Source organism: Tursiops truncatus, chromosome 10 (assembly GCF_011762595.2).
Source record: "Tursiops truncatus isolate mTurTru1 chromosome 10, mTurTru1.mat.Y, whole genome shotgun sequence".
NCBI lineage: Eukaryota > Metazoa > Chordata > Mammalia > Artiodactyla > Delphinidae > Tursiops > Tursiops truncatus.
The window spans coordinates 31,167,719-31,181,329 of NC_047043.1; the positions used below are offsets into that span (position 1 = coordinate 31,167,719).

A 13,611-nucleotide genomic window follows, 5' to 3' on the forward strand; every position below is an offset into this window, starting at 1 on the left:
TTAATTAAAATTCAAGTTGCTAAAAGTGGATAGAGTAGACAGTTGGACAGCCTATTTGGCAGAGCTATGTTTGAATAAAAAAAAAAAAAAAAGATGTGCAGCCCGGGGGGAGACCCCTGCCTGACAGAATCATACGGACAGGAGGATGGATTCTCAAACTGAGCAGAGGGTCAGGGAAAGTGTCTGCCCTTTCTGGGGGGTGCAGGGCAGGTAATATACCCTGGCCTCCTTCTTCAAGTCCATCATCAACACGATGCAATAAAATGTCATGGCTGGAGCACACAGAGATGCTGGTCCTCTCACTCCCCTTTCCTCGCCTTGGGCAAATTACTTGGCTTCTCAGAGCCTCGTGGAGAGAATATTTGCCACCTGGGAGGTACCTGTGATAACTAAGTGATTAGGTCTACACGGTTCTGAGCACATAGTAAGCAATCAGGAATAGGTAACTTTTATTGTAAAAAAAAATAATAAAAGCTAATTTGTACACCCATGCTCAAAGCAGTATTATTCACAAGAGCACCTTGGGTTACTTGGAAGTAACCCAAGTGTCCGTCGATAGAAGAATGGCTAAGCAAAATGTGGTCTATACATACAACGGAATATCATTCAGCCTTAAAAAGGAAGAAAATTCTGCAATATGCTACAATACGGATGCACATTGAGGACGTTATACTAAGTGAAATAAGACAAATGTTGTATGATTCCACTTACATGAGGTACTTGAAGTCAACATCAGAGAGACAGAAAGTAGAATGGTGGCTGCCAGGGGCTGGGGAGAGAGGGGGATGGGCAGTTAGTGTTTGATGCGTACAGAGTTTCAGCTTTACAAGACGAAGACAGTTCTGGGAAGGATGGTGGTGAAAGTTGCACATTACGAATGTATTTTACACAGCTGAGCTGTACACTTAAAAAATGGTTAGGATGGGGACTCCCCTGGTGGTCCAGTGGTTAAGACTTCGTGCTCCCAATGCAGGGGACCCTGGTTCGATCCCTGGTCAGAGAACTAGATCCCGCATATGGCAATGAAGATCTTGCATGCCGCAAGTAAGACCCGGAGCAGCCAAATAAATTTTTTAAAAAATGGTTAGGATGAGAAATTGTACATTATGCATATTTTACCACAGTTTTTTAAATGTGGAGAAAGTGAAACCACAGCCAGAATTGGTGATACAGCTGACCACAGGCCTGAGCAAGGCTGTTCCAGGGAAGGGTGGACACAGGCCCTGCCTTCAGGCCTTTCCTTCTGAGATGGTACAGGGAGACAGATGCACAATAAATGAACTCAGCATTTACACTGCTAATAAACAGGAAATAATAGATGGGTTTAAATATTTACACGGTATGCAGGCTTCAGGGTGAGGACATTACTGGGGAGGGCCAAGAGGAAGAGGGGAAGAAGGGGCCAGGAGACAGACGGAGAATGTAAACCCTGACAGAAAATGCGGGGGTTGAAGCCACTCAAATACGTGTTTCAGGCGTACCCAGGAGGAGGGGTAACCCCTGTCTAGGCCCCAGGGAGTGTGCCACAGCCTAAGCCGCGTGTCCCTTCCTTCCACGGGAGATCCTTGTTTACCCTTTGAGACTGGAAGAGAATGTAATCAAATTATGACTCGTTATTCTAAATTACCATCTCCAGTGGGGAAGGCAGGCAGGCAGGGAGCCTGGAAAGGGGAAGCAAGCTGTTTTCTAGGACATTGTTTGTTTGCTCATTCTCCAGCTCCCTCTGTCCCCAAGCCCTTTCCTCCCTTTCTGCCTTCTCCATCCTGGCTTCTCCCTCCCTCCTTCCTGGATTCTGCTCCCTCCCTCCACCAGCTCCCAGGGCAGATTTGGGGGGAAGAGGGGGAAAGGGCAAAGCAGGCACTTCTTAGGTGACCATGGGAACAACCACAAGGAATATTCTGCCCCACAGGACTACCTGACCAGCCAAAAAGAATTTTTCCAGCCCCTCCCCTCTCCCAGCAAGATAGAGCAAATATTGACACAATGTCTCTATTTCTAGATGTAGGGTCACTTGATTGACTAGGACTCTTTCTCTAACTTGCTGTGTCACTTTGGGCAAGTCACTAGTCCTCTCTTGAGCTGGGAGGTCATTCCAGAAAGAAGAACTTCCTCTGCTTGCCCTTTCCTGCCTCCCAGGACTGGTGTGAGAACAAGGGGTGAGTCCACTGGTCAGAGACCCTCAGATCTGGGAGCCTGGAGGCCTGAGGCAGGTGACATGCACAGGCCTTCAGGGACAGGGGCAGCTGGGCTTGTCGTATGGTCCCCATAGAGATCCCAGGACCAACCTGGCCTGGAAGTCTTGAGCTAGATGCCCCCCTAAGAGCATCCCATCCGTCCCCTGGCCTCCACTCAAGCCCACATGCAGCTTCTCAGAGAGGAGGGAAAGGTCAGATGGGCTAGATAGGGGAGAGCAAAGAAGGCCTCCTCCCTCACCCTGTGCCCGGGTACCTTCCAACCACCCACAGGACTGAGCAAAGGCTGGCTCCACTTCCTCGCCTGGGTTCTCATGCTCCAAGGCTTGGTAGCTTGTGGTGATAAATACAACCGAAAATCTTTCTCAGGGGTCAAAAGGAAACTGAGAAAAGGGAAAAGGTGGCATTTTTCCAAACATGACAGACATTCCCCCCTCCCCACAAACACACACACACACACACACACACGAGCTGTGCGTAGAGCACATACCACGTGGTCATGAGACCCGTGTCACTGAGAAAATCTAGTTTACATTCTTTATTATTAATATCCTTAACTTTAATCAATTCACCCAGAAACTGTCAGATCCAAAGCCCACCCAGAGACTGCCACCAGCCCGGAAGGACAGTGCTGAGGGGATGCTGTGACTGCCCTTTCCTGGCCCTGCAGTCTTCTCACTGCCCACAGCACCTTCCAACCTCACTCCATTCCCCTCCACCCAAGGGCAGGCTTCCTGAGGGGCCTGCAGTGGCTTCTGTAGGGACAGCAGGGCCAACATGAAGGAAGAGAGGAGGAAGCTTAGCTCCCCTGGCTCCCAGCCTCTCCCCCGACCCATCGTAGCCCCAGGACGGAGGTGCAAAGGATGTACTTCATCTCTAGAAGGATGGGGCCATCAAGTCAGATATGACCTCAGAGACCCACACTCCACCTTTCACTCTCCAGTGAGGTCACTGGAGTCCAGAGCAGCTCAGGGACACGCCCCAGGTCCCACAGCCAGTCAGTAGTGGACCCAGCGCTGAGACCCAGGTCTCCTGACTCTCCTATCAGCAGTGATTCCCCAGGCTTTCTCAGCCGTCGCCCCCCCCGACCCACTACCACTGTCCTACTCAGTGTGGGTTGCTGTGGCAAAATACTGTATACTGCTGTGTGGCTTAAAAACCAGACATTTAGTTCTCACGGTTCTGGAGGCTGGGCAGTCCAAGATCCAGGTGCCAACAGATTTGGTTCTTGGTGAGGGTCCACTTCCTGGTTGCAGATGGACCTGCTCTCACAGTAGCCTCACAAGGCAGACGGAGGAAGCTCTGGTGTCTCCTCCTCTTCTTATAAAGTCACTAATCCCATCGCTGGGGCCTCACCCTCAGGACTCATCTAAATCTAATCAGCTCCCAAAGGCCTATCCTCCTAATACAATCACACTGGGGGTTAGGGCACACATGTGGGGTGGGGGGCACACAAACATTCAGTCTCTGACAACCACTGTGTGGCTTTTGCCCACCCCCCTACCAGTCCTCTCCAGGACTCTGAGGAAAATCATTCCAAATAGTAGAGCTCCCCAGGGGCCCCTGCCAGCTGTTCCTTAAAGTAGCCCCCTTCTCACCTAGATGCCCATCCCTGGCCTGGGACCCAAGTGATTCCCTGACCCTCTGATAATGTCCACAGCAACAAAGATAAGGTCAGGGATTTACGTGGGACCTGAGGATCGCCTCTGGATTCAGATCAGGCTTTGAACAGAGCTCCTACCAACTCCGATCACTCTCAGCCCATCGCACCTGGTGACTCCCCAGACATCATTTTGTACAAGAGGAGAAACTGAGGCTCAGTGAGGTGAATGGACTGGCCCCAGCTGACCCAGCTGGTTAGTGGCAACTTAGAGCCCCCAGGTCTTCCACTCTGTGGCAGACTCCATGAGGCACTGTTCAGACCCCCACTTCAGGAATAAAGGGCGTATTTTTCCAGTTGCTGAGTGTGCTGCAGGCAGAAGGCCTGAGCGGCCAACCCCTGTGGAGACTGCCTGGCTGAAGTGGGGGTGACCTGCCCACATCCGATGGCTGATTGTCATGTGGATATAAAGATCTGACCCTCCTGTCCCTGCTTGAGTCAACCCTGAAGGACCATCCTAGCATCAGAACTCCCTGTGAGAGGCTGCGGCAGCTCACTGAGCCCCACTGCAGCCTGACCCCTCCCTCTTCCCGATCCCCCTTCCTTCCCTTTAGCAGACTCCGATCCTGGAGCTCTCCTAGAACACCCACTGCATGCTAACCTCTGCCTCCGAGTCTACTTCTCAGGAGCCCAATCTGTGACATACTCTGAATCCAGGGTGTGGGTTTCCATTGCTCTGAGAGATCTGGCACCTTACTTAGGGAAATAAATTTACCCAAAGGAAGACAAAAAATAAACAGCTGCATGGGGCACATGGAAGATGAAGAGGGCATGGCCCCTGATGCTCACAGAAGTCGGAAGGGAAAACAGATCCACCAGCTGACAGTCAAGATATTAAATGAAGGGCCCGCAAGAGCAAGATGGCAATTGGCATAGATGCTTGTAAAGTCCTGCTTTGGGGTCAGTCTGGAAGAGGAGCAGATTACAGAGTGTGCGCTCTTTAGCAGCAGGATGAGTGTGAGGTTAGAGGACAAGCCCATTGGGCCAGGCACATTCTCTCTCAATCTGGGGACCTTAACAGACGTAGGGTGTTGAAATGGGGGTGCCAAGAGCCCAAATTATATCCTGTACTGGTCATACAACATCTGGGACACTGGGCCCAGCTTAGAGCATCACATTTTAAGGAGGATACTGACCAGCCCCAGCTGCACACCAGGGCACTGAGGTCTGGAACTTATGAGAGAAAGATAGAAGTTAAGGATGATCAGACCAAAGACTTGGGTGCCAGTGTTGTCTTCCAACCATTTAAACACAATGGTGTAGAAAAGGGTCAGACGGCAGAGCAAGGACCAGCAGGTATAAGTCACAGAGGGGCATGTTTGGGCTGTCCACAAACGGAGCAGGCCACCTTGATAGCACTATGTCCCCATTAGCGGGAAATGCCCCCTCAAAGCACCTCATGGATTAGGGTCATGGCACATCTACTGTCCTCCAACATCCATTCTTTCCTTCTTCCTTAGTGTGTAACAGCACCTCTGATTCTTAGCTGTGCACATGGCTGTCCAGAATTAAGACATTTCCCAGAAGCCTTTTCAGTTAGGGATAGCTATATTAACTCAGTTCTGGCAATATAAGAGATATAAGCTAAAGCACGGACGACTTCCAGAAGGCGTCTTTCAAGGACGGCAGGTTGGGCCATTCTATTTTTTTTTTCTATTTATTTATTTTTGGCTGCACCGCGCAGCTTGTGACATCTTAGTTCCCTAACCAGGGATTGAATCCGGGCCCTCAGCAGTGAGAGCTCAGAGTCTTAAACACTGGATTACCAGAGAGTTCCAGGGCCATTCTTTGTGTCTTTCTCCTTTCTCTTCCCTAGACCATAAGGGCAGAATGACTGGAGCTCAAGCCATCATCTAGGACTAAGAGATAGCACAGCAACCAGCTGAAAGGAGCTTGGGTCTCAGAGTCCTTTGCCATCTTATTGAAGTCGCTGCTGTTTGGAGTCTTCTGCCATGAAGAGCTGACATGACTCCTAACTAATACAGTGGTGGCCATTTGTTGGCTTTTCTGTCCAGCACTTTCTCTTTCTCTTGAAACAGTACTTCCCTTCTTTGGGGAAACTGCTCTTCTTTTTGCCTTTCCTGCCTTTCTCCATCAAGTTCCACTGGGGACTGCCAATCTTAGTGACTCAGCCCCTGCCTCAAGGCTGGGAACTGCTGGCAGTCTCCTGAGGAGAGAACAAGGGAATAAAGGCAAAGTGCAGAGAGAAACAGAGACAAGAGGAGGAGGGGAAGAGCCCGGTGGTGGTTGAGTCTCTGGCTCCAGGTGTCCGGAGGCCCCACTGAACCCTGCCCATCCTAGGTTCGTTCTAAAAGGTAGCAAATGTCCTTCTACAAACTGGATGACTGTCAAAACTGAGAGAGTCCTGGTTAATGTGGAATAGCATGTAACTAAGGAGCCAGAGATATAAGGCAGACAAGCACTGAAGTGGCAGGAAGGAAAGAGAGAGAGAGAATGCAGAAAGAGACAAAGGAGGTAAGGGGTGGGCCAGGCCTTGAAAGAAGTGGGGGATTCCGACTAGGAGATGAGGGAGGGCACCCCTGAAGAGGAACATGATGGAGGTGGAGGAGGGAAGGAAAATGAGCAGGGGTGGGTTTTGAGAGTCTGTGCGGGAGAAGAGGGAGGAAAAGAGTAGGAAGGGTAGTGGGAGGCACATCACGTCACTCACGTCAGGTCGCAGAGTTGGGACTTTATTCCCCTTAGTCAGCAGTTCTCAGACTTTAGTCTTCCAGTTCCTTAAAAATGCAAATTCAGACTCCAGCTGTGGGCGATGAGATGCCATGGAGCAGGAAAGTGATTGGGGTGTTTAGGAAAATCAGACAGAGACAGTAGAGTAGATTGGAGATGGGGAAACTGAAGACGATGGACAAATTGAGGTATTAGAAGATGGTGGAAATTTAAATGATAAGGAAGAGGGGGAAATCATGAGATAACTTTGAAATTCATGAACCTTATGAAAACTTTGGAAATTGGACGAGGGCAGTCAATGGTGACTCTGTAAGTGAGAGGGAGACCGACAACGCTGACAGCATTTATCAGGAAGGTGGTGGTGGCCTTACTTAGACATGGTGTGTACTTAAGCTCCTTCAGAAGAACCAAATAGAAACCTCTGTAGGTAGTCGGAGCCAGAGGCTGGAGCTCACAGAAGCACTGCTGTGGATGCTGCTCTTATCAGCCTGAAGGTGAAAGCTGAAGGGCAAGAGTGGCTGAGACCCTGAAAGAGAGCAGAGTGGGGAGGTGGGAGCTGAAGACTGAACTCTGCCATTCCAGGTTACAAGGATGGGAATGTTCACAGAACCAGAATTCTAGAACCACACAGAACTCCTCACAGATGGAGAAACTGAGGCCCAGAGAGCGTGAGTATCTGACTTCAGGTCGCCAGTTGGTTAAAGCAGAGCCTGATTTTCAGTCTGCAGCTCCTTCCTTTTGCTTTTGTAGGTGTCCCCATGTGCATGCAGGGGACAGCATCTCCCTAGGTGCCATTTTATACCCAGTAGCAAAAGTGTGCCAGCAATTCCAAAGTGTTCTAAAGGGTTAAAAACCTTCTCCTTATACCATAACCGAATTGAGGCGCTGGGAAAAAGAAATCTGATGAGTTTCTCAGCCTGACAGGGACATGAAGGCCTTTTCTGAAAGGTCATCCAGCCCTCTGCAGAAATGCCCAGTCACAACCAGGGCTTGCCTGGTTTGGGAGGAAACTGAGTGGAGTGGGTCTCACTGGCCCCCACCACTGGGTGAAGCTGGGGTGAGGCAAATCCAGCCAAGCACTGGGGGGTCTGGACTAGGGTGCACTCACTTGGAGAGGCTTCTGGCCTGGGCCTGGGGAGTGCACACAAAGGGCACTGCAGGCTTTCTGTCCTCTGGCAGTTTTGTTTGGGGCCTCCTGCCTCTGGCCTCACTTTCCGGAAAGGTTCTGGGGTGCTGAAGGCCCCTAAAGCTGCTTCTCACCAATCCCACTTCTCTTTTGTATTTTCCCCCCTTATCCGTATCAGGGCAGCAGCATGCTGTAGTGATCCAGCATAGAAATGAATCAGTTTTGCTTTACAATTAATCTGTTATATGGTACATTTAAACTTTATGTACTTTTCCTGATGTGTGGTTTTTTTTTTTAGTTTTCGAAGGGAAGAGCAGGGAGGGGAGAGAAAGCAAATAAACCCCAGGCTAATCATCTAGTTTACAAAATGTTTCTTTATCAACACCCTGGAGAGTGTTCCCCCAATACATGTAATCATTTGTTCACAAAAGGCACATAGTAGCTGCTCGATTGAAACGTGCTTTCGAAATGGATCAATGAAGAAATAAGGGGATAAGATGAGTAATTTGGACAGAGTAAAGTCCTGGTGAGGAAAAGAAACAACACTGAAAAGTTGCTGGAAAACACTGAATGAGCAAGGACTCTGGACACACCCTGATTGTTTCCAGGCCCATTGCATCAAACAGGGCACACCTGTAGGTAGAGAGGCCCCCGCTGAGCAAGGGGTTCTTTGTCAAGGTCTCCTCACCCACCCCCACTCAAAGCTGTTTGGAGGCAGCAGCCCAAACAAGCAGGGAACTGCCCCTTTTTTAAAGGTCATGGGAAACCCAGGTGAGCAGCCAGGCAAGCCCAAAACCAGCAGTCCCTGGCTGTCACCTCAACCCTGACTGAAGTGCTGTCCCTTCCCTCATCTGCACAAAGCCAGTTGGGGAGGAGGGGCAGTGGGGGCAGAGGAAACCGGACCCTTGTTGGGAGGCGCCCAGCCTCAGCTCCTGGCCCTGGCCATCAGGCCACGTGTTGTTATGGTTTGAGTTGACCAGCTGGAATCAGCAGGAGGGTTGTAAGGAAACCACATTAATTAGGAGAAAGCAAACAGGACTGTCACTGGCTCTGCCAGCCCTTTCTCCCAGTTCTCCCGCAGCCCCCTCCCACCCTTGTCTCTACCCCATCAGCTCTCTCCTTCCCGTGCCTTTTTGCTGCCTCTGCTCATTCACAGCGAACATCTGAACATCTGTGTGGCTCTTGGCTCTGACCCACTCTTCCTGGGCGAGGTGGGAGGAAGGCTGGAAGAGCACACTCACCCACAGCTGGGACCAGAACTTCCTCAGCGCCGAAGCCACAGACAGGCTGATCCACCCATGGCTTCCTAACTCTTGCTTTTGCTCTGACCTGAGACAGCTGTCCTGTTGGCCAGCAGCAAGTCACTTAGACCAGATCATCTCTGCTGCGAGTTTAAGTTTTTCTTGGCTAAATGAACACTTCTGGGTTCATCTGTTATGAATGTTTCCCTGAACGTCTTCATTAGGACGGTTTACTTGGGACTTGAGTTCTCTCAAGGGTCCAGGACAAGGGGTGGGGGAAAGAAGGAAGATTTCCTTGGAAAATGAGGTGGAAACAAGGGGGCTGGGCTCCTGGGAGGAGGAGGTGGACAGAAGATTGTGTCAGGATAAGGAATGGTTCATCGGCCTCCCTTCTCTCATACATGTTCACACAGTGTCACTGCTGCCCTTCAAGGCCCAGGATTACTATTGCAGCTGGAAATAGTTCTTCCCGTGCATGAGAGTGACTCTGCCAACAGCCCCAGAAACTCTGGCTCCTGAAAAGACCTCTCCTTTGGGTGGCAACTACCACTTTGCAGCCCCCCAGAGAAGGGCCCTCACTCCCTTATATCCCACAGTACAGTTGTACTTGAAAATACAACAACAACAAAAACCACAACATACCCAACTAGGGACAGGGGTATATAAGACTCACTAATGAAAAGATGCTGTTTTTGGAGTAGGAAGATAGGTCTTAGAAAATATGTTTGAATTAAAAGCAACCTAAATGCCTAGTAATTGGGGATTGGTTAAGTAAGTTAGGGCACTTGCAGACAATCAAATAGTATACAGCCATTTAAAACAGTGCTAAAGGGGATGATGTGCTTCCACTGCAGGGGGTGCAGGTTTGATCCCTGGTCAGGGAACTAAGAACTTGCATGCTGCATGGCTCGGCCAAAATTTTTTAAATTAAAAATAAAAAACAAAAACAGTGCTAAAGAACAGAAAACGAGATCAAACAGAGATTCCAGAAATAGATCTATACCAGATAAAATGCAATGGGTGGAAGTATGACATTTTGTTTTTGTCTTTGTTTTGTGTGGTACGCGGGCCTCTCACCGCTGCGGCCTCTCCTGCCGTGGAGCACAGGCTCCGGATGCGCAGGCCCAGCAGCCATGGCCCATGGGCCCAGCCGCTCCGCAGCATGCGGGATCCTCCCGGACTGGGGCACGAACCCGCGTCCCCTGCATCGGCAGGCGGACTCCCAACCACTGCGCCACCAGGGAAGCCCATGGAAGTATGACATTTTTAATAAATGATGCTGGGTCAGTTAAATTTCGCTATGGGGGAAAAAAATGAATCTTAATCCCAATCTCAGACCACATAATAAAACAATTCCAGATGAGTTCAGATCTAATGTGAAAGTTAAACAATAAAGTTTTTGGAAGAAAACAGAGGAGAACATCTTCATGACCCTGACAAGGAAAAAACTTAAAATAAGAAACCAAACAAGCCAACCAAAAAGGAAAGAAACCTGATAAATTACACTATGTTAAAATTAAAAACAATGCTTATCGAAAAATATACAGTTGACCCTTGAATGACACAGGCTTGAATTGCACGGGTCCATTCATATGTAGATTTTTTTTCAATAGTAAATACTACAGTACCATTTGATCCTTGGTTGGTTGGTTCCCCGATTGTGGAACCATGAATACAAAAGAACCCTGGATATGGGGGAACCCTGTACACAGAGGGCTGACTACAAGTTATACTCGGATTTCTGACTACGTGGAGATCAGTGCCTTGACCCCCACGTTGTTCAAGGGTCAACTGTAATACAGAAGAATGAAAAGGCAACCCACAGAGAGGCAGATGACATTTGCCATACACACATCCAATGAAGGACAAGTATCCAGAATATATAAAGAACTTCTACAAATCAATAAGAAAGGCAACCCAATATAAAATGGGTCAGAACTTGAAAAGGCATTTTACAAAAGAGGAGATCGAGATGGCTTATAAACATATGAAAAGTGACTCATCCTCATTTAGGCATCAGAGAAATCTAAATTAAAAACACAATGAGATCCTACTAGGTACTCACCAGAATGGCCAAGATGAAAAATCACAAAAAATATCAATTATTGATAAGGAGGTGGAACACTGGGAACTGGTACAACTACTATGGAAAACTGTTTGGCAGAATCTACTTAAGCTGAGTATATACATACCCTATAACCGAACGGTTTCACTCCTAGATATAGTCCCAAGAGAAGATTGCTCTTGTCTTCACAAAAATCATGTAGAAGAATGTACATCACAGCACTATTTGTAACAGTCCCAACTGGACATTATCTAAATCCTATCAACAAAAGAAAGGATAAGTAAATTGTAGTATAATCACAATGGAACATTATACGACAATGAGAATGAATGATGACAACAATATGTAACAATACGGGTGAATCTCACAAACATGATGTTGGTGAGCAGATGAAAGCAGAAGAAAAGAGTACATGCTACATGAGATTCTGTTTATATAACATTCAAATGCAGGAAAAAGTAATTTATGGTGCTAAAAGTCAGGATAATGATTACCCTTGAGGGGGTAGTGTCTGGAAGGGGACACCAGGGGGTGTTCTGGTGTGCTAGGAATGTTCTACTTGTTGGTGTGAGTAATGTGTTCCCTTTGTGAAATTTTATCAAGTTGTATACTGATAATGTGTATACTTTCTTATATAGGTTATTCTTCAATAACAATTTTATTTTTAAAGTAAAGGCTAGTCTCTGGAGCAAAATCTGGCCTCAGAGAGTTCTTTTTTCATGTAAGGGCTAATTACGCAAGGATTCAGAAAAATAAGATATTACAAAACAAAGAATATACACAGTATTATTTCATGTTGCTGAATGCAAATAATGCTTATCTATGGATTATGGATATTTCTTTTCTCTTTATTGTCATATTTTTTCTACTATGATCACGTTACTTGTCATTGTAGAAAATATAAGTTGCTTTTTAAAATAAAATTTGATTATATTAAATTAGGATATGATAACAAATGGAGGGTTAGCACTCAAATACTTTAGCTCACTATGTCCAAAACAAACCCCGGGTGGGGCTCTGTTACTGCCGTGGTCCCAGTCATCCCCAGAAGTTGGGGACTTGTAAAGAAACAAGGGGTATGGCACAAGCAGGAAGGGCTCAAGGTCAACTGTACAAAAGGAAAGTATATAGAAGCTACAAGAACCGCCAAGGATTTCCTTATCCTGGCCAGAACACCTGGACCTATATACCACCAAAACCCTCTGCTCCACTCCTAATCCATGTGTCCATCTCACTCACTGAGATTGACCTTTCTCTGGGTTTCCCCTTCCCAGGACCTGGTAAGTTTCCCCTTCCCAGGACCTGTTTTTGCTGAATTTGATGTTTTAAGGAAACCCAATGCCACGTTTCTCCCACTCTCCTCACCTCTGGTGACACCACTCAAGCTCCCCATGCAGCAGCTGCTCTGCATCCTCTTAGTCCACAAGCGTGGCAGTCCCAACTGTCAGATGGACTCCTTCCCTCCCCTTCATCAGGGAATGTGCTCTGCCATTTAATGAGCCTGATTTTCCCATCCTTGAATTAGAGTAGGATAACTAGAAAATCCCCCTTCCGGTGTGGAAAAGAACATCCTAACCACAATGTGGAAGAATTGAGCTGTGAATGGCTTTCCTTTCTTATGCAGCTCTAGGGGAATATCCTATACACCCTGCAAATCCAAAAGACAGAAAACTGGGCAGCTGTGTTTTCTTTCTGGTACTACAAGCTTCTTTATTAGGCAAGTATGTCAAACTTATGAAAAGCACCTAGCACAAAGGCCATTTCAGTAACTGTGCTATTAATAAATTACGTTTATTGAGCACTTATGTTTTATCCCATCTAATCTTCACAAAAACGGTATAAAATAGGTTCTACCCATTCACTCAACAAGTATATAACGCACTCATTATGTGTCAAGCGCATAATGGATGCTGGAGCTATGAGAGTCAACCAAAAAAAAACAATGTCCTTGCCGTCAAGGAGCTTACAGTCTGGTGAGGAGACACATACTACACAAACAGATGCAAAATTGCAGTTGAGTGGGGCACTAAGATGGAGAGGTATCTGGTGCTGAGAACAAGTAACAGGGAGGTTAAGGAAGACTCTAATGTGGAAGTGAAGTTTGAGCTGAGCCCTGAGAAATAAGTTTACCAGTAGCCACAGAGCAGGCAAATAGCTGAGCAAAGGCCCTGGGGCCAAAGGGAAGCGCCAAGTTATGAGAATGAAAGACGCGCGGGGGGTGGGGTGGGGGTGGTATTAACTCTATCCCAGGTCTGCGGGATACCTGATGTTCCAGAAACATTGTTTCTAACCATTTCAACTGCTCTGGTACAGACTTAAGCCCAGCCTCAAGAAGCTGAAAATCCACATCACTTGAAGAGAAGAAAAAGTTTTAAAGAAATAGGAGCAGTGCATGTGATTTTACCGAAGAAGCCCGCCAGGGAACGAAAGCGACCTTGGGAACTTCGAGGACTGGCAGACAGGAGCTAAAGATCTCCCTAGACTCTCGGAACAAAGCACAGGCTTCACACAACGCCGCACCGTTTCGCTCAAAGCGGGAGAGGTGAGGAAATGGAAGTAACGGACAAGAATAACGGAGCTAGAAGCCTACAGGGCGCAAGCTTCCGGCCCACCACTGCGGCTGCGCGCGCGCCGTTCCG

The 13,611-nt window shown here is 47.8% G+C and overlaps 1 protein-coding gene across 1 annotated transcript in view; it reads right to left on the minus strand.

The window, feature by feature from the left end:
- VEGFA (vascular endothelial growth factor A) overlaps nt 1–13,497 on the minus strand; it is a 97,142-nt gene extending 83,645 nt beyond the window's left edge. The window contains exons 1-3 of the mRNA XM_073810689.1: nt 13,377–13,497; nt 11,100–11,230; nt 712–769 (exon numbers count right to left, since the gene is read on the minus strand). The gene's annotated coding sequence lies outside the window, so the exon portion shown is untranslated. The remainder of the gene's footprint in view (nt 1–711; nt 770–11,099; nt 11,231–13,376) is intronic.
- Nucleotides 13,498–13,611: the final 114 nt, after the last annotated feature.